General features: G+C 37.7%; 1 pseudogene across 1 annotated transcript; it reads left to right on the forward strand.

The window, feature by feature from the left end:
* Positions 1 to 4759: 4759 nt before the first annotated feature.
* On the forward strand, positions 4760 to 18243 carry LOC147299879 (putative Ufm1-specific protease; annotated as a pseudogene). The gene is made up of 15 exons (XR_015120427.1): positions 4760 to 4940; positions 5041 to 5387; positions 5737 to 5998; positions 6139 to 6226; positions 6344 to 6519; positions 6978 to 7068; positions 7474 to 7599; positions 7727 to 7774; positions 7863 to 7925; positions 11796 to 11809; positions 12195 to 12283; positions 12655 to 12770; positions 12840 to 12941; positions 13129 to 13203; positions 17728 to 18243. The product of XR_015120427.1 is annotated as a putative Ufm1-specific protease (transcript).
* The last annotated feature ends 776 nt before the right edge of the window (positions 18244 to 19019 follow it).

The following is a 19019-nucleotide window of genomic DNA, read 5'->3' on the forward strand; positions in this document are numbered from 1 at the left end:
AAAAAAATATATTTTTTGCAAGCATGCGGTGCGGTTCGGTTCGGTTCGGTGCGGTTAAATAAGGTGTAGAACCGAAATCGGAACCGGAGAGAACTTGTGTGGTTCGATTTTTTTGACAGTGTTGACTTTTTTTGGTCAACGCGGTTTTTTACGGTTTTTGGGCGGTGCGGTTCGGCCGGTTTTGGCGGTGTGCAGTTAAAATGCCCACCCCTAGGTATAGCCGTATAGGATAATGAAATTTTATAAATAACATCTTTTAGAGAGGGCCTGAAGTTCCTCCATTAAATCACCAAAAATAGCAAAGTGATGATGTTTGCAAATACAAAGAATATTTACTCAATTTTGATGATATTCTTTTGTCTCATGCTAAAAGCATGTATTAAGAAATCTCCATTGGAACCTTAAGTTTGAATGAATTTGTAGATCTCAATATCCCGAACTAAAATTACTTTCGGGTATATATGCCATTATGAATACCATGAAGTTCATAGTTTATTTTCTGTCAAGAAATAAAAAGTTTTGGTAGCATATGTACCAAAGTACACAATTAAATTATGGCTTTTTTTATCCAATTATCACCTAAATTATAAAGAGTGTGCTCTCATACCACCTAAATTTTTTTTTTTTTTTTTTGCCAATTTATCACCTGAAGTATCAATATGTGTCAATATAGCACTTGTCATCTATTTCTGTTAACTTAAAAAGTAATATTTTCAATTCATATTATAAAATATCTTAAAAACAAAACTAAAATCCAAATACACTTAAAAAAAAAAAAAAAAAAAACCCAGCCAACCCACCCTCACCCTCGACGTTGACTTATCCCTGACGATGCCGGCCTCCCTTCCTCTCCGTTCCTCTCTCTTTCTTAATTATACTTAAGGACAGACTAGGAAGTTTGAGAAAAAAGTTGATGATTTAACAGAAAAATTGACTGTATGTGCCACATTAGCATATATTGATACTTTAGGTGGTAAATTGGCAAAAAAAAAAGTTTGGGTGGTATAAGAGCACACCCCCTATAATCCAGATGGTATTTGGATAAAAAAGCCATAAATTATTCCATGAATCTTAATTAGACCTGAAGTTTCTTGATTTTCTATTGGAATCAAAAGTTTCACCATTCAAAAATTTATTAGAACCTATAGTTATAATTCTATGATTCATTGGAAATTGGAAATTGGAAATTGGAAATTGCCTACAAATTTTTATTTTTTTTTCAACTTTATTGAATTGACCAAAAGTTCTATTTATATTGAAGCCTATGGGATTATTTCAGATTTTCAATATTGAATATTGTCAAGTTTAAATTTAATGACAATTATCTTTTATGAATCATTAAAAATTGAGCTCCACCTCTATGGTGTGGATTTTGGAGGAACATTTACTAATGATAGAGCTAGTAAATGGCTCAAAGATCATTTGACTCTACGGAATTTTCCAAAGGAAATATGATATTTTGAACCCATAAAGGGTGATAATTTTCTGCCGTTAGGGGGGAGAAAAGCCGATTCCTGTAGAATCGAGTAAAATTTATGAAATGCATTAGCATTATCTTTACTTGATTCTTGTTTAAATAAATGTGAACTTAAGGTTCAAATGATAATTCACTTGCCTAAATTGCAAGTAAATTGATATATGAATTGATACAAATAAAGTGACAAAGTCACATGCTATGGTTGCAAAAGCCTTGGTTCAGGTTGATGCAGGTCCCTATAGGACAACGTAATAATACAAATACATATATGACACGCCTTTAGTGTTGTAAATTTATAAGTTTTAAAATGTAAAGACCATATTGAAAGGTCCATACAAGCCCAATTGATTATATTCACATTCTCTAAATGATCATTCAAACGAGATGACAGTCTTAGAAAAGACACAAGTCTATGAGATGAGAATTAATAAAGCCCATGAAAAGGCTTGGGTACCCAATAGCTTGAAATCTCTATAATGCATGCATAAGAGAGTTGTGGGATACAAACAAGATGATCATCAATGATATATTGATTCATAGTACATACTTAATTGATTAAGGCTATGATGATGTGAAACCACGTTTATGATAATGTCGACAAATAAAATGAACGGTCAAACTAGAAATAGGCAATTCTAGTAAAATTGATTATGACTGAGAAACGTGGATTGATTGGACCTATAATTCAATCACCAAATTAGAGATGATAAACCATAAAGGTTACAAATGAGTGTTTGTCGTAAAAAGAAATTAAATCGCTAAATATGGCATAAGATTTCTCAATGAGACATGAGATTTGATATTCTCCTACTATAGACGTAGCCACGAAATGTGTTCACTGCATATGGAGATATATATATATCCGTAACAAGAAATGATATATTCTGTTAAAGACAGTCCTTCACGTAAATTGCTTTGAATAGGTAAATCAATCATTTGTCCTTGTCCATCGACTACGCCTTTTGGCCTGATCTTAGGCCCTGACTCACCCTCCGTGGACGAACCTTGCGGAGGAACCCTTAGGTTTTCGAGGCATTGGATTCTCACCAATGTTTGCGTTACGCAAGACGACATTCTCACTTCCGCTTCGTCCACCGCCGCTCGTGCGAGGGCTTCCCTCTAGGTGGAACGCTTCCCTACCGATGCATTTTTACATCCCACAGTTTTGGCAGATCGCTTAGCCCCATTCATCTTCGGCGCAAGAGCGCTCGATCAGTGAGCTATTACGCACTCTTTCTATATATATATATATGAAATGCTTGAGGCACATTACTAAACGATTTCCTAAGGGATATAAAAGCCCAATTTCTATTAAAAGATACATAGTGCCATGAAAATACATGAGTTGCTTAAAGCAAATCCTTGAAGGATTCAAAGAGCCTGAAGCTCAAATTATGTACTTAAGTTTATTATCATAATATAGTTTAAATTGCCTGGATGAGTACTTTGATAATAGATAAATCGAATTCAAATTTAATGTTTTTGCAACGTATTTAAAACTCTTGGATAAGTCAATTGGAGCTCCTGAAGAACTTTTGAAAACATACGAAAATTTGTATATATATATATATTAATGGTTGGTTATGCCATGTAATTTCTCCAATGATTCAAGTATTGATCCATTTCTTTTAATTTTTCGATCCCTTATCTATAATAGGGAGTACATGAAATTTGAGAATTGTTTCTATCCACTTGATTTAGTATAATTATATTTTGTTGGCATTGTTTGAGTCTCAATAGGAATTCAATGGATGATTCCCCACTGATATTCTTAAAGGCATATGCATACTAGCAGTGCCAAATTTCATTATTCAGAAGATGACATTTGAGATAAATTATCAACCAGTTAGATTAAAGCTTGCTGTTATCAGAGGGAGTAATTCATGAAGAGCACTCAACCATTTTGCGTGTTGTACTCTTTTTCCTTTGACTAGGTTTTTGTCTCACCGAGTTTTTCCTAGCAAAGCTTTAACGAGGCAGGATTAAGCGCATCCAAAATTGTATAAATGATTTTGCAAATTGTTATACTCTTTTTTTTTTTTCCTTCGCTTTGATTTTATCCCATTGGGTTTTCCAAGCAAGGTTTTAACGAGGCAACTGTTACTGATTGAAGAACTCATATTAGCAACAGGGAGAGCGTGCCATCAAACAAAGCAATCACACTGTACTCTTTTCCCTTCGTCTAAGGTTTTTGTCCCGTTGGGTTTTCCTGCCAAGGTTTTAATGAGGTTGTGTCGCATGTCTAACACAGTTATGATAAGCACATGAAAATTATACTTTTTTCCTTAACTAGTCTTTTTCCCATAGGGTTTTGCTAGTAAGGTTTTTAATGAGGTATATTTGATGTGTAATGGACATTTAAGGGGGAGTGTTATAAACATTATTTATTAGATGAATGTCCAATGTATTTATCTTATGTATTTCTTCTTTATCTGATGTATTAGATAAATAGTAAGAGTCCTATTTCATGTAAAACTTAAAAGATTTGGGTGTTCATCACAAGTCATTCTTGAAGCCTATAAATAAAGAACCTATTTGAAGGGAAGAATAACCTTCAATTTCTGAATACTTTTCTCTCTGTTTTATTATTGTCATAACATAAAACACAAAATTGACTCGCTCATTCACTTTCTCTCGATCTCGACCCTCACCCAAAGCCAAAACAGAAACTTACATCACTCTTTCTGTCTTTCCGTCTCATACTCTCTCACCACCCTCTCAGAAATTAGGGATTTTTTAGGGTCAAATTAGGGATTGCGAGCACATTAGTTATTATTCGGATAATCGAACTGACCTAGTTTATCAACCGAACATGTCAGTTTGGATATGGTTTTTGTTTACTGGTTCGGTTATCCCTAGAGACAGAGCATTGAAACTGAGAAGAGCAGTTCTGCGAGTTATTTACACTTACATCCCCCTGAGGTTTATCGTCTTTTCACATACACCTTCGTGGTTTTAAAAATTACACATATACCCCTTGATGTTTCAAAATTGTTGTATATAACCCCTGCAAGAGAAAACAATAACAAAAAAATAAGATATTTGTATTAAGGTTGGAGCTTACACTTTGAGTAATCTTATTAAGCCATTCCACTCCTTTAGCATGTTTTTTTGCATATTTTTTCATTTTTTTTATCTCACTATAGGGGTTATGTGTAACAGTTTTGAAATCTTAGGGGTATATATATAATTTTTGAAACTCAAGGGTGTATGTGAAAACAATAAATCTCGGTGTAAGTGTAAATAACTTCAACTTTGCTTGGCAAAGCTCTGAGCTAGTGAATGGAGAACGGGAGTACAAGCCTGGTTTGAGTTCTGTGTCCTAAGCTCGTCCTCTACAAGAACGAACCAGGCCTCCAATGGCTGATAGGCTCCCCATTCTTCCCGCCACTCACCATCGTCTCCAACCTCAATTGCATCCACACCAATGGTTCCAACTCTCCCGACTTCATCAAAGAATCAGGTACCGATTTTCCCAGCAAGCAAACAAACGAATTCAGTAATATAGTCTTTTCTCGAACACCGTTGTCTCAAATTTTGATTCGTTTCTGTAACCTGAGCAGATGAGCTTCGGACGTTACTATTGAAAGGATTTGATGTGATCAGAGCACTAATTGTTGCAAATTCCAATGCCGAAAAGCATGCCGGCTCGAAGGTTACGGAAGCTACTCTGCGGCGAAGAAGAAAAATTGGATGATCGAAAAATAATTGGAGCTGTTGCAGATTTTAATGGCGGCGACATTCAGTTTTTCGCGTCGAAATCCGAGAGTTAGACGAGCTTTGAAGGTGTTGGTGTATTGTATGAAGATCATCCTGAGAAGTATGTTTGGGAGAGGGGTTGTTTGCTCCGATGTGAGATGTGAGCTTCCGATTAAGTTGCCAATCTATTATCCAGTAAACAAGACGTGTGGTAGGTTGTTTCGGTGGTATATGTTTGTTTGTTTTTTTTTTTTTTTGGCCAAGGTGGTATATGTTTGTTAATTGCGTAATTTGCATTTGGAAATTTGATTGTACAATTGTGGTGGTTCATGGTTTATAGCTTCTTATGCTTGATTGTGTGATTTGGTTGGCGTCAGCAATCAGCAACCTTATTATGCACTCATTTTATATAAATCTAGAAATTTAGTTTGCAATGGCTTTTTAAGTACGAATGCTTAAATGCATGCAGTAGAGATTCACAGACTTTATAGAATTACTACACTTATAAATGTGTACGGTGTGTATTCTGAGGCCTAAATGTACTATTATATCATATTCAGAAAAGATATTTCAGCGTGCAATGGAAGCAGTTGTTGCCAAGTCAAAGACCCAAAGGTTGCATACATGGTAGAAACATTAGGCAAAACTCCTGCCGAAGTACCTCATCCTGTCATCCTTTGTGGTGTAGATTTGGATTTTGACACAGATCTCCCAAATGTCAAACTTATGGGTGAAAGTGCTCGAAAGACTGATTCAAAGCTTTTATCATGTTCGCACTTCTGTTTGGAAATTAAAAAAGGCTCACCGGTGTATTCTGCTGAGGTAAGGAAAAAAGTGTAAGAGATCTGTTGGGGCATGTAAGAGATCTCGCGAATTCTTTTATTTGGGTAGTTTGTTGTTATCTTCTTTCAGCAATAAGAGTGAATATTGGAGTTCAATTTTTGAATAGCTTTCTTGCTTAGCATGCAGATAGAATCCAAGTAAGTGTTCTGCTTAATAGTTCAGATAAATCTCCAAAATCTACTGCACCTATGGCATAATATTTTCCAGGTATTGCTTTCGATCTTAATTTAATATGGTGTTGTATATTATTTCTGAATTCGAAGCTTTCGTAGTGAAGATTATGCCCTTACTCAATCTAATGGAATCTAAAACACGTGGTTTCAGCTTTTGAAGAAGCCAGAATTTTGATTGTAGATTTTAAGCTAGAAGTGCTCTGTTATGCAGCAAAGGGTCTCCCACTGATGTATGCAGTTTCAAAGTTAATTATCCCAGGGTTAGTTGATCAGTTTAATTTAGTGGGAAATACAGTCCTGCCCAACCTCTTAGTGCAACATCCTCAGGTAAGGCAAACCATTTCTTGTATGATGTCATATCTGTCTCTTGATGTTACAACCCATCTGACTACTACTTCGACCCTAAGACTCATAAACACAAGTATATCATGTGGTTGAAGGCCAATTGTTGGTTTGTGAATCTTTAACACATATATTACCTTTTCACATTGTGCTAGTGCTCACATTTTATTCATATAATTATGGACTAGCACATATGTGCACACATTAGAATTACCCAAACTTCAACTCTACCTTGGATTTCCTATAGTAACTGATGCCCATTCACAAAAATGTTAAATAAAAAAGCAATATAGTGATTAATGATTATCAGAGCAATTTGACCTAAGCACACTCTTTTGATGTGTAATAATATGGTTATGGCGTGTCTGACATATTGTTCCCATACTATTTTCCTTCCATTTTTTAAAATTCTCCAAGGTACTATTTGGTTTATTGCTATGCAGCTACATCCCTTTCACTTCAATCCTCCTTGGGTTTTGCATCCAATTACTGTTGTCTATGAACTCAACTATGGGGAAACAAAAATGAAACAAGGTAGGCAGTTATAAAGTTGAATTTTTCTTTCTTCAGGGCACAATCTAACTATGGACAAAGTACTAGTTGTAAATTGAAAAGGGTAGAATATTTTTAAGTGGCACCTCACTGGATGTCTGCATTACATGGTTGTTAGGTCAGGGTCCTAAACATAAGTAAATAGTTTAATTTTGGTTCAGCTATGTTAACTAACATTAAAGTATTCTGCTTTCCCTTCAAGTAAAATGTCTACTAACCTAATTACTGAGATGTTTCGCTTCATTACTGAGCTGTCGAGAGGTTATTCCTTTTTATTGTCAAGACTATTATATTTAAGTTAAGAATTTATAACCCAGATTATACATATATCCCTTGTAATTGGATCATTGGATTAGTCTTTTCTTAGTCTTGTGTTTGCTTGTGCAGTTAAAGTTAGGAAATCTTTACACTTAAGGCTGGGTTTACCTTTCGATCGTCCTCTTTTGAGAATTGCTAACGCTTTGGATTTCTCTACAGTGAAGGATGGCACAAGGAGTGACCCAACACGGAAGGGTAAACATTTTCCATTACTTAGGCAACTTTTTATTCTCTCCATATCCCCTCTCCAGAAGGGAAAGTTTTCTTTTTCATCTTTCTCCTTTTTATTAACTATGCTGGCACATTTTTATGGTAATGTCAGGTACTACTTTGCTCAAAGATGTACACATTGGGATTTCAAGCAGTGGGGGTTGGTGGCTGCTCTTGTTTCTTTGTTTATCCTTTTCCCTGCTTCATTTTAGTAGAATTTTAATTGGAACCATGATGTCTTTATGCAGTTTCAGGGGGCACTATGTCTCTGGTGCAAGGCTCTTATGAATACTACCATTATCTAAAAGATGGATTTTGATAGAATTAAAGCATACAACCCAAAACCAATTGGCAATGGGTGGAGAGGCCCAAGATGCTAAGCCTTAGTTTTTCCGATGCTCCACATTACTCTCAACACGCTCCCGCACGTGTTTTTCCGATGCTCCTGAATGGTCACAGTAATTGGCATCTTGCTGTCAGGAGTCACTTTTCCGTCAGACATATCAGATATGCTTAATTCTGTTAACCAGAAGGGTGAAAACAGAAGTTACAAAATTCACTGATTTAAAGGCAGAAATCACAAAACCAGCCACACAGAAACAACGTCTGGACCCTGTGCAATCTGGGTTCTGTTATAAGCAGAGAACAGAAACCACTTGTTGGAACAAAGAATCGGCGTCAGAAAGTAACGTGGAAGGATCGGCGCTGCAAGCAGGGAGGATCGACGGCGCTGCAAGCAGGGAGGATCGACGGCGCTGCAAGCAGGGAGGATCGACGGCGTTCCTGGATGGTGGCGGCGTCGTCGTCGTCTGGGCGGCGACGTCGTCGTCTGGGCGGCAGCGTCGTCAACTTCTGGGCGGCGTCGTCGTCGGCTGGTCGTCGTCGTCTTCTGGGCAGATGAAGGTAGGTATAGAAAATACTAGTATTTGTATTTTCTAAGTATTTTGTAGAATTTAGGGTTTGCTTTAAGCAAGAATAGAGATTAGGCAGCGGAAGAAAATTCTTTAGCCATTGTCGTTTAGGTCATTCTTCGTTTGCCTACTTAGAACGTTTATTTCCTAAATTGTTTTGCAATATTTCTATCTCTAGCTTAAGATGTGAACAATGCATTTATGCTAAAAATCATCGTGTTCCTTTTAAACTCAGTTCCAATAAAAGTTCGAAACCTTTTTCTTGTGTTTATACTGATGTTTGGGGTCCTTTTTCTACCCCATCTGCTTCGGGTCATAAATACTTTGTTTCATTTATTGATGACTGCACTAGGGTGAGCTGGGTGTATTTGCTAAAGTCTAAGAGTGATGTTATCCATGTTATTCCTCAATTTTACAAAATGATTGTCACACAGTTTCATACTCAGGTTCAGGTTTTTCATTCTGATAATGGTCGTGAATTTGTGAATCAGTCTCTTGCTGATTTCTTCAAACTCCATGGCATCCTTCACCAGACAACGTGTGCCTACACACCACAATAGAACGGTATAGCAGAACGTAAGAACCGGCATCTTCTAGAGGTAGCTAGGGCCTTATGTTTTACTATGCATGTTCCTAAACGTTTCTGGGCAGATGCTGTCATGACTGCTGTTTTTCTTATCAATCGAATGCCTGCCCATATCATTGACTACCAAACTCCTTTGAGGATGTTATCACGGTTCCACTCTATTCCTTCTACTCTTAATCTTTGTCCTAAGATTTTTGGATGTGTGTGTTATGTTCATGTTCATTCTCTTCATAGGGATAAGCTTGATCCACGTGCTATTCGATGTGTCTTTCTTGAATACTCTAATTCCCAAAAGGGATATAAGTGTTTTCATCCCCCTACGGGCAAATACTATGTATCTATGGACGTTCAGCTCTGTGAACGAGTGTCTTATTTTTCTGGGGATGTGTCTTTGATTCCTCTTCCGGGGGAGATTAATAGTAAGGAAGAGGAACAGTTATGGTTGGCAGAAAAAAGATTGTGGATTTCAGGTAAGGGGGAGGATTCAGCTACTTTGGGTGAGGGGGAGATTTCTAATACCCCTAATCTTATGGAGACTGAATCCGAACCTGAAGAAGGTAGGGGTGAAAGGCCAGCACAGTTGTTCCAAAAACGCTATACAAGAAGGAACAAAGATGCTACTGCCGTGCCTCCTTCTGATTCCAGTACTCCTCTTGATGATACTACCATGCCATCGAATGACTCTTCCAAGATTAATTCTGAGGTACATGTCTCTTCTCCTATAACCTTTGATAATGATTTGGACTCTAATCCTATAGCTTCAGATTCTTCTTATTTGGATCCTACCATTGTAGCTTCAGATTATTCTGACTTGAATTTACAAGTCGGTGGTCAGGGTAGGAAATATCTCTTCGTGATCGTAAAGAACCTGATAGGTTTGGTTTTTCCAAGTCATCTTCTAATGTCATTTATCCAATGTCTGATTTCATCTCATATCATCGTTTGTCTAAATCTCATCTAGCTTTTGCCCTTCAGTTGTCTTCTGTGTCTGTTCCTAGTCATTTTCAGGAAGCCCTTGGAGATCCCAAGTGGAAGAATGCTATGGTGGAGGAAATGGAGGCTCTCCAGAAGAACTCTACTTAGGAGATGGTCGAGTTACCTCGGGAAAAGAAGACAGTGGGATGTAAGTGGGTGTTTACGGTGAAGTATAAGTCAGATGGGACAGTTGACAGGTACAAGGCTAGACTGGTAGCCAAGGGTTACACCCAGACTTATGGGATTGACTATCAAGAGACCTTTGCCCCTGTAGCCAAGATGAACACTGTTAGGGTCATACTGTTTCTTGCAGTTAATCTGGACTGGCCGCTACGACAGTTTGATGTGAAGAATGTCTTTCTTCATGGTGATCTGGTAGAGGAGGTGTATATGGATCCTCCTCCAGGATTTACACCAAAAGGAGGTAAAGTATGCAAGCTGAAGAAGGCGTTGTATGGACTGAAGCAGTCGCCGAGGGCTTGGTTTGGCAGGTTTAGCTACTCGATGAGAAAGTATGGTTTTAGGCAAGCTTTGGCAGATCACACTCTGTTCTATAAAAGGGATGGTGATAACATTACCTTGCTTATTGTTTATGTTGATGATATGATTGTTACAGGCAGTGACATAAGTGAGATAGAAAAGCTTCGGAGTTATCTGGCCAGGGAGTTTGAAATGAAAGACTTGGGAGTTCTAAAATACTTCTTGGGCATTGAAGTATCTCGGTCCAAGCAAGAAATTTTTCTCTCTCAACGGAAGTATGTATTAGATATCTTGGCCGAAACTGGTAACTCTGCCTGTGAACCTGTGGATACTCCTATTGAGGTGAACCATGGTCTAGCTGTCTACACTCATCAGGTTCCAACGAACAAGGAGAGGTATCAGAGGTTAGTAGGGAAGTTGATCTATCTAGCTCATACTAGACCTGACATATCATATGCAGTTAGTGTTGTGAGTCAATTCATGCATAATCCGAGTGATAGACATATGGATGCAGTGAATCGTGTTTTGGCTTATCTAAAATCCTCTCCGGGTAAAGGTGTTATGTTCTCCAGGCATGGTCACCTAGATATTGTGGGATATACTGATTCTGACTTTGCTGGATCCAAATTGGATAAAAAGTCTACTTCTGGGTATGTGTCATTTGTTGGGGGCAACTTGGTAACTTGGAGGAGTAAGAAACAGAAGGTGGTATCTTTATCTAGTGCAGAAGCTGAATACCGTGCCCTTCATCATGCGACTACTGAGCTTGCTTGGCTCAAAATTCTCTTGGATGAACTCGGGTATGGTCCCCAAAAACCGATGGTGCTCTTTTGTGATAACACAGCGGCTATTGAAATCGCTAATAATCCGGTGCAGCATGATCGAACCAAGCACATTGAGCTTGACATAAACTACATCAAGGATAATTTAGATTCTGGTGTGATTGAGGTTCCTTATATTAGGAGTGCGGATCAGCTGGCTGACATGATGACTCATGCAGTGACTAGTGATTCTTTCCATACATCGCTATCCAAGTTTGGCGTGTGTGATATCTATGCACCAACTTGAAGGGGAGAGTTAGCGTGTATTAGCTGTAATTAGTTGTCAATTAGCAATAAGTTAGCAGTTTTAATTGTATAGTTGACTTACCATATTGGTATTTTGTATCTTGTATAAAATACACACAGTATAATGAAGTTATTCACTTAGCCTAATTATAATTCTCAATTGATTTAATGATTCGGTAATGGACAATCTCCTAAACCAAGTAGCTACATTATCTTGTTGAGAATCCAATCCATCAATCCATGTTAAGCTGTCACTTCTGTTCAATCATAATGAATAGAACTAAAGCTGTCAAATAAGTTTTTTCTAGGAGTGCCCATCTCACCTTCTGATGGGATTGAAGTTCAGATTCTCACTTTTGGGATTCTTTTGTTTAGTTTTTCTATTGCGAACCTTTGCGTGTCTCTGGAGGACCGTCTCTCTGCATGAAGTCAAAATTAAATGCTATCTTTCGTTTTTGTAAACTTCTCAGTCATTGCGTGGAGAGTTGTCAGAAATGGAATGTGTTTATAATAATGATTATTAGTAGTTGCAGTTCTCCTAAGTGTTGTTTTGTTTGCTAGGGATGGGGTTGTGCTTACCGTTCTCTACAAACTATCATTTCATGGTTCAGGCTCCAACACTACACGTCGGTAGAAGTTCCTTCGCATAGGTAAGAAATGGCCATCTAGTCTTTGTTAGAATATATGATTTGCTTTGTTATTTAATTCTTCTGAATCTCCCTTCTTGGTAGTTGATCCTCAGATATTAGATATTTGAAATCGTCATGACTAGTGACCTCTGTATTTAAAGTTTGGTTTTGATAATTTATGTATGAGTTATTACAGTTTCAAATCTGTTACTCCCTGCTTTATTAAGATAACTATTATGAATCTAAAAGAAAATTCACAACATAAATAAACCTCTTGTTGGACCTGTCAACATCATATAATCTCTTTCCTCTTTTTCCTTCTTACTTTCTCTCTTTTTTGGTGCAAATTATCAGTGCCATATGATTTGATCTAACAAGCCAATTGATATTAGGGAAATACAGCAGTCACTTATGGAGATTGGTGTTAAGGATCCTTCTTTCACTGGGTCACGTGAATGGATCGGTGCCATTGAGTTGAGCTTTGTTCTGGACAAACTATTGGGTGTAAGTATGATTAATGAAGTTTACTATAATTTCTCAAAGAGTCCAACAGGATTAGTTTCTGTGATTGAACAAGTTAGCTGCAAAGTCATAAATGTTAGATCTGGAGCTGAGCTTCCCGAAAAATGTCGTGAGCTGGCCGTGCACTTTGAGAATCAAGGAACTCCTATTATGATTGGTTAGCAGGACGAAATATAATTCCTCTTCTTTTTCTTTTCTTTTCTTTTCTCTACCATGAATTTGACGCTTCTCTTGATTAAAGATGGCACACAAATTTTAAAGAAACAATAATGATAAACTTCTCATCTTCCCATTAAAAATAAATGAAAAAAAAACTTCTCTTATGATTTGGTATATGAATGCAGGTGGTGGAGTTCTTGCATTACCCTCTTGGGAGTTGATTACAATGAAGCAAGCGGAGATTGTGCGTTTCTAATACTCGACCCTGTTGGAATTAAGGTCCTTAACTGATAGCTTAATTAGGTAGTTAAAATGAGTTAATCAGTTTTTAAATAAAAGAAAGGTGTTAGTCATGTTAGCTGTCATTTTGGACAGGTGTCAATACCTTATAGGGTCTTGTCTTTGTGGCTGGGAAGAGATCACAGTCTCTCCTTTTCTTTTCTGTTACAATAGCCAAAAGATATATACACTTTATTGCTTGTAATTATCATATACAGTGGAATGAATTGATACAAAAGCACTACGTGTGCTCCAAGAGATTTCAGACTCCATTCTTCCTTCTTTATTTCTTTGCTAATTTCTACTGTATCTCAACATGGTATCAGAGCCCAAGGTTTGATTTGAGCTGGGCGTTGTCACTGTGTAACGGGTGAGAGAAATCCAACAGAGAATACTCTCAACTCAGAAATGCCAGGAGCTGGTGGTGAGCTACGGGCTCCCATCTTTGATGGTACTGAATTTGAGTTTTGGAAAGTCAGAATGATCACAATTTTCAAATCTCATGGGATTTGGAAACTTGTTGACAGAGGTATTGTAATTCCAGAGTCCAAGAAGAAGAAGGGAAAGAAAGAAGGAGATCCAGGGAGTGTTGATGATGAAGAGGATGATGCTTACCTGGAGGAGCAGCTTATGAAAGATGCCAAGGCACTGGGAATTATCCAGGGGGCAGTTTCAAAGGAAATTTTTCCTCGTATTGTGAATCAAGAAACAGCAAAAGGGGCTTGGGACTTACTCAGGGAGGAATATCATGGAGATGAGCAGGCCAGATCTGTGAAACTTCAAGGACTACGACGTGAATTTGAGTATATGAAGATCAAGGTAAATGAGTCACTCTCTGATTATTTTAGTAGATTTTTTGAGTTAACAAACCAGATGGAAAAATATGGAGAAACTTTGGCTAACCAACGCATGGTACAGAAGGTACTAATTAGTCTCACCAAGAAATATGATCCGATGTGTGTTGTGATTGAAAGAACTTCTGATCTGAATACTGTTTCTGTACATGAAGTCGTTGGGTCCCTTAAGAGCTATGAGTTACGAATAAATAGAGATGATGATGATTCTGCAATTTCAGAACAAGCATTTTCTAGTATGGGCATTTCCTCAAAGAGCCAGAATGATAATCACCGATCATATGGTCAAGAGGGTGGAAAGAAGAATTACAAGGGATGGAAAGGAAAGCCAAAGAAATGGGAAAGCAGGTATCAAACAAATACAAAACAGGGCACTGCCAATGATGGTGGAAAACCAAAATGCAAAGTGTGTGACAAGACTCATTTTGGTGATTGTTGGTATAAGGGTAAGGTCAAATGCTATAACTGTGAGAAGTTTGGTCATATGGCAAAGGAGTGTCATCAACCTAGCAGGAAGGATCAACAAGCTAATTATGAAAACCAGGTACAAGATAACGCCACCATGTTTTATGCATGCCATAAAGCCTCTGTGCAGGGAGATGGAAATGCATGGTATCTGGATAGTGGTTGTAGTAACCACATGACTAGTTGTGAATCCTTGTTGATTAACATTGATCGCACTGTCAAATGCAAAGTTAAGATGGGAACTGGTGACTTGGTTGAATCAGTTGGCAAAGGGACACTGGTTGTAGAGACAAAGGGTGGAACTAGATTCATACCTGAGGTTATGATTGTTCCTGGCCTTGATGAAAATTTGCTAAGCGTGGGACAAATGATCGAGCATGGATACTGGCTAGTATTTGGAGGATAATACCAGGATGTGCTGGATTTATTTTTTAAGGTTGAAGTCAAGTGTGCTCTCAGTGTTTATGAAATTCAAAGCCATGGTTGAACTGCAATGTGGCTTTAAAATAAAGAAGCTAAGGAGTGACAGGGGTGGAGAATATACTTCACAGGAGTTTGAGAAATTTTGTGAAGCAGCTGGAATTGAAAAACAGATGACAGTTGCTTACTCACCACAGCAAAATGGAGTTGCTGAGAGGAAAAATCGAACAGTGGTGGAAATGGCCAGAACAATGCTTCACGAGAAGAAGCTGCCTTTCACTTTTTGGGGAGAAGCAGTAAATACTGCTGTATATATTCTAAATAGGTGCCCTACTCGTGCACTTGAGAACATGACACCTTTTGAGGCTTTCAGTGGAAGGAAACCTGGTGTAAAGCATCTGAAAGTATTTGGTTCTGTGTGCTTCACCCATGTTCCATCTCAGCTCAGACAGAAACTAGAGGAAACAGGACAAAAGGGGATATTTGTTGGCTATGGCACTAGAGAAAAAGGCTATAGAGTTTATGATTTGAAAAGTAAGAAAGTAATTGTCTCAAGGAGTGTTGTTTTTGATGAGGATGCTCTATGGAATTGGGAAACAAATGAGACCTCATATGTGACAGTTCTATGGGACAAAAGAAATGAAGCAAGTGAAGATGGAAATTTGTGCATATCCTCTACTCCTGTGCAGTCATCTCCAAGACCTTCTAGTACTCAAGATGTTGGCTCGAGTTCACAAATCACTACCTTTGCTGTTGGAAGTAACAGCCAAAGATCAGCCCCTAAAACTGATGTGTTTGAAAGTGGAATAGATTTGTCAGAAACTTATGATTCTACACCAAAGAAATGGAAGGATCTCAATGAAGTGTTTGCTCAATGTCGAGTAAGCATGATTGAACCTGAAGGGTATGCTGAAGCAGTAAAAGACATAGCTTGGAAAAAGGCCATGGAGGAGGAAATTGCAATGATAGAGAAGAACCAAACCTGGGAATTGGTGAAAAGGCCTGATGACAAACCAATTGTGGGAGTTAAATGGATATATAAGACTAAGCTAAATCTGGACGGAACTATCCAGAAATATAAAGCAAGGCTTGTAGCTAAAGGTTACACACAGAAGCCTGGAGTAGACTTTAATGAAACTTTTGCTCCGGTTGCTAGATTAGATACTATTCGGACCTTGATTGCCTTAGCAGCTCAGAAAGGTTGGAAATTGTATGAACTGGATGTCAAGTCAGCTTTCCTAAATGGTGTTCTTGAGGAAGAAGTCTATGTAGACCAGCCGAATGGCTTTGTGGTTAAAGATGAGGAACACAAAGTCTACAGACTAAGAAAGGCACTTTATGGGCTTAAACAAGCTCCAAGAGCCTGGAACAGTAACATTGATGCATATCTACAACAATGTGGTTTCAAGAGAAGTCCAAGTGAAGCAACGCTGTATGTGAAATCTGAGGAAAACAAAGGAACCTTAATTGTATCTATCTATGTAGATGACATCGTGTATACTGGAAGTAATGGTAAAATGATGGAAGAATTTAAAGATGCCATGATATAAAAATATGAGATGACAGATCTCGGGCTGCTACACCACTTTCTAGGAATGGGAGTTATTCAAAATGAAGGGAGTATCTTTATACACCAGAAGAAATATGCTCTCAACCTGCTTGAAAAGTTTGGTTTAAAGGACTGCAAAGAGGTGTCAATTCCTCTTGCAACAACTGAAAAATTAAGGAGGGATGATGAGTGCACACCAGCAGATGAAGAACAATATAGAAAAATTGTGGGAAGTCTGCTTTATCTGACAGCTACAAGACCAGATATCATGTTTGCTGCCAGCCTCTTAGCAAGGTTTATGCACTGCCCTTCAGTCAAGCACTATGGAGCAGCCAAGAGAGTTCTCAGATATGTCAAAGGCACACTAGACTATGGAATCCAATACAAGAAGGGAGACTCAGCTCTTTTAATTGGATTTTGTGATAGTGATTGGAGTGGGGATGAAGATGATATGAAATCCACATCAGGTTATGCCTTTTCTTTTGGGAATGGTGCATTTTCATGGGCTTCAGTAAAGCAAAAAAGCGTTGCTCTATCTACTGCAGAGGCAGAATATATGAGTGCTGCAGAAGCAACCACACAAGCAGTTTGGCTTAGATTTGTGCTCCATGACTTTGGTGAAGAGCAGTTAGAACCTACTACACTGTGGTGTGATAATACCTCTGCCATTGCAATGTCTAAAAATCCTGTATTTCATCAAAGGTCAAAACACATAAACAGGAAATTCCACTTCATTCGAGATGCAGTCCAAGATGGTGTGATAGATTTGCTGTACTGCAAAAGTGAAAAGCAGCTGGCTGATATTTTCAGTAAGGCATTGGCCAAGGACAGATTTTGTTACTTAAGGAGCAAGCTTGGAGTTAAATCAGTTAAGACCTTAGAAGGGAGTGTTGGAATTAAGGTCCTTAACTGATAGCTTAATTAGGTAGTTAAAATGAGTTACTCAGTTTTTAAATAAAAGAAAGGTGTTAGTCATGTTAGCTGTCATTTTGGACAGGTGTTAATACCTTATAGGGTCTTGTCTTTGTGGCTGGGAAGAGATCACAGTCTCTCCTTTTCTTTTCTGTTACAATAGCCAAAAGATATATACACTTTATTGCTTGTAATTATCATATACAGTGGAATGAATTGATACAAAAGCACTACATGTGCTCCAAGAGATTTCAGACTCCATTCTTCCTTCTTTATTTCTTTGCTAATTTCTACTGTATCTCAACAGATCCTCACTATACAGGCAATGATGAACTCAAGAAAATTGTAAACCACGGATGGTGTGGTTGGAAAAAGGCTGTTGATAGTAAGGGAAAGAGTTTCTTCTTACATGACAAGTTCTATAATCTTCTGCTTCCACAGAGGCCTAACATGGTTTGATTTATAGAAACATGATGAAATTTATACACAACTGTATTATGGAGAAGTGGATGCCAGTTTGGTACTCTCAACTTATAGAACAAAAAGGCAGTTTTCTAGTTAGTGAAGGGAGACATTAGAAGGTATTATCAATGGCCAATAATAGGCAGATGTAATTTGGAGAGTGTTACTATTGCAATAGTTCAGTCTAGTTGTTCCATTGCTGACTCTTTGTTCTTTGAGAAAGGCCAATATGGTTTGAGTTTCTTCCCTTATTTTTGGCCTGAAGTTTCAGAGCCTAATTAAGACAGACTACTGTTGTACGACTTTAGAATACTATTCGTGTCTATTGTGTTTATTCTTTACACACCTAAGGTATTCGCAATTTAGGTTTGTAGGATAAAACTATTTGTACTATATTTTTTTATATATTTTTCTCACGTGGGTTTTATTTATAGTAGAGATGTGGTATCAATGTGCTACAATTAATATTATTCTATTTTTTGTTTGTAAAAAAGAATTGAAGAGACTACCAAAAAAAACAAAAGAATTGAAGAGACTAAATTGGGCTTTTACCATTGTAGCCCAAAAATTAGGTGGGTCGTGGCCCATTTCTTTTTCCCATTTGCCGAAACCAAAGCGCACCGTTTAAACTAAGTTTTTTTGTGTGAAAACTCACCGTTTTACTATATCAATCTAAGAACAAGTTTCACTTTTCCTTTATTGTTTTGTTCCTCTCTGCTCACATCTTTTCCTTTATTGTTTCTCTTTTATTTTCAGTTTTCAGTAACAAACAACAAATATTTTCTCTCTTCTCACAACAATATCAATCTAAGAACAAGTTTCACTTTTGGGGATCATCCATTGGAAGCACGGAGATTCTTTCTGCTTTTTTTTTTTTCTCTCTCTTCGTGCACAGTTTAATAGGTCTTTCAATGTGACATGAGAGCATGCCAAAATCTTATCATGAATTCCGAACAGTTGCAAAGCCTGTATACAAGGCTATAAGGGATTGTTGTAAAGTTGTTTGAAAGAACGAAATCAATCTAACTATATATGTAAAGTTGGAATATTTCCATGTTCTGTTGTTCATCTAGACACACGACAGCAAATGATTTTTGCAATTTTCCTTCTCACATTCAATTTCTGGGATGAAGGG

This window comes from Dryas octopetala, chromosome 1, assembly GCF_963921425.1.
Source record: "Dryas octopetala chromosome 1, drDryOcto1.1, whole genome shotgun sequence".
Lineage (NCBI taxonomy): Eukaryota > Viridiplantae > Streptophyta > Magnoliopsida > Rosales > Rosaceae > Dryas > Dryas octopetala.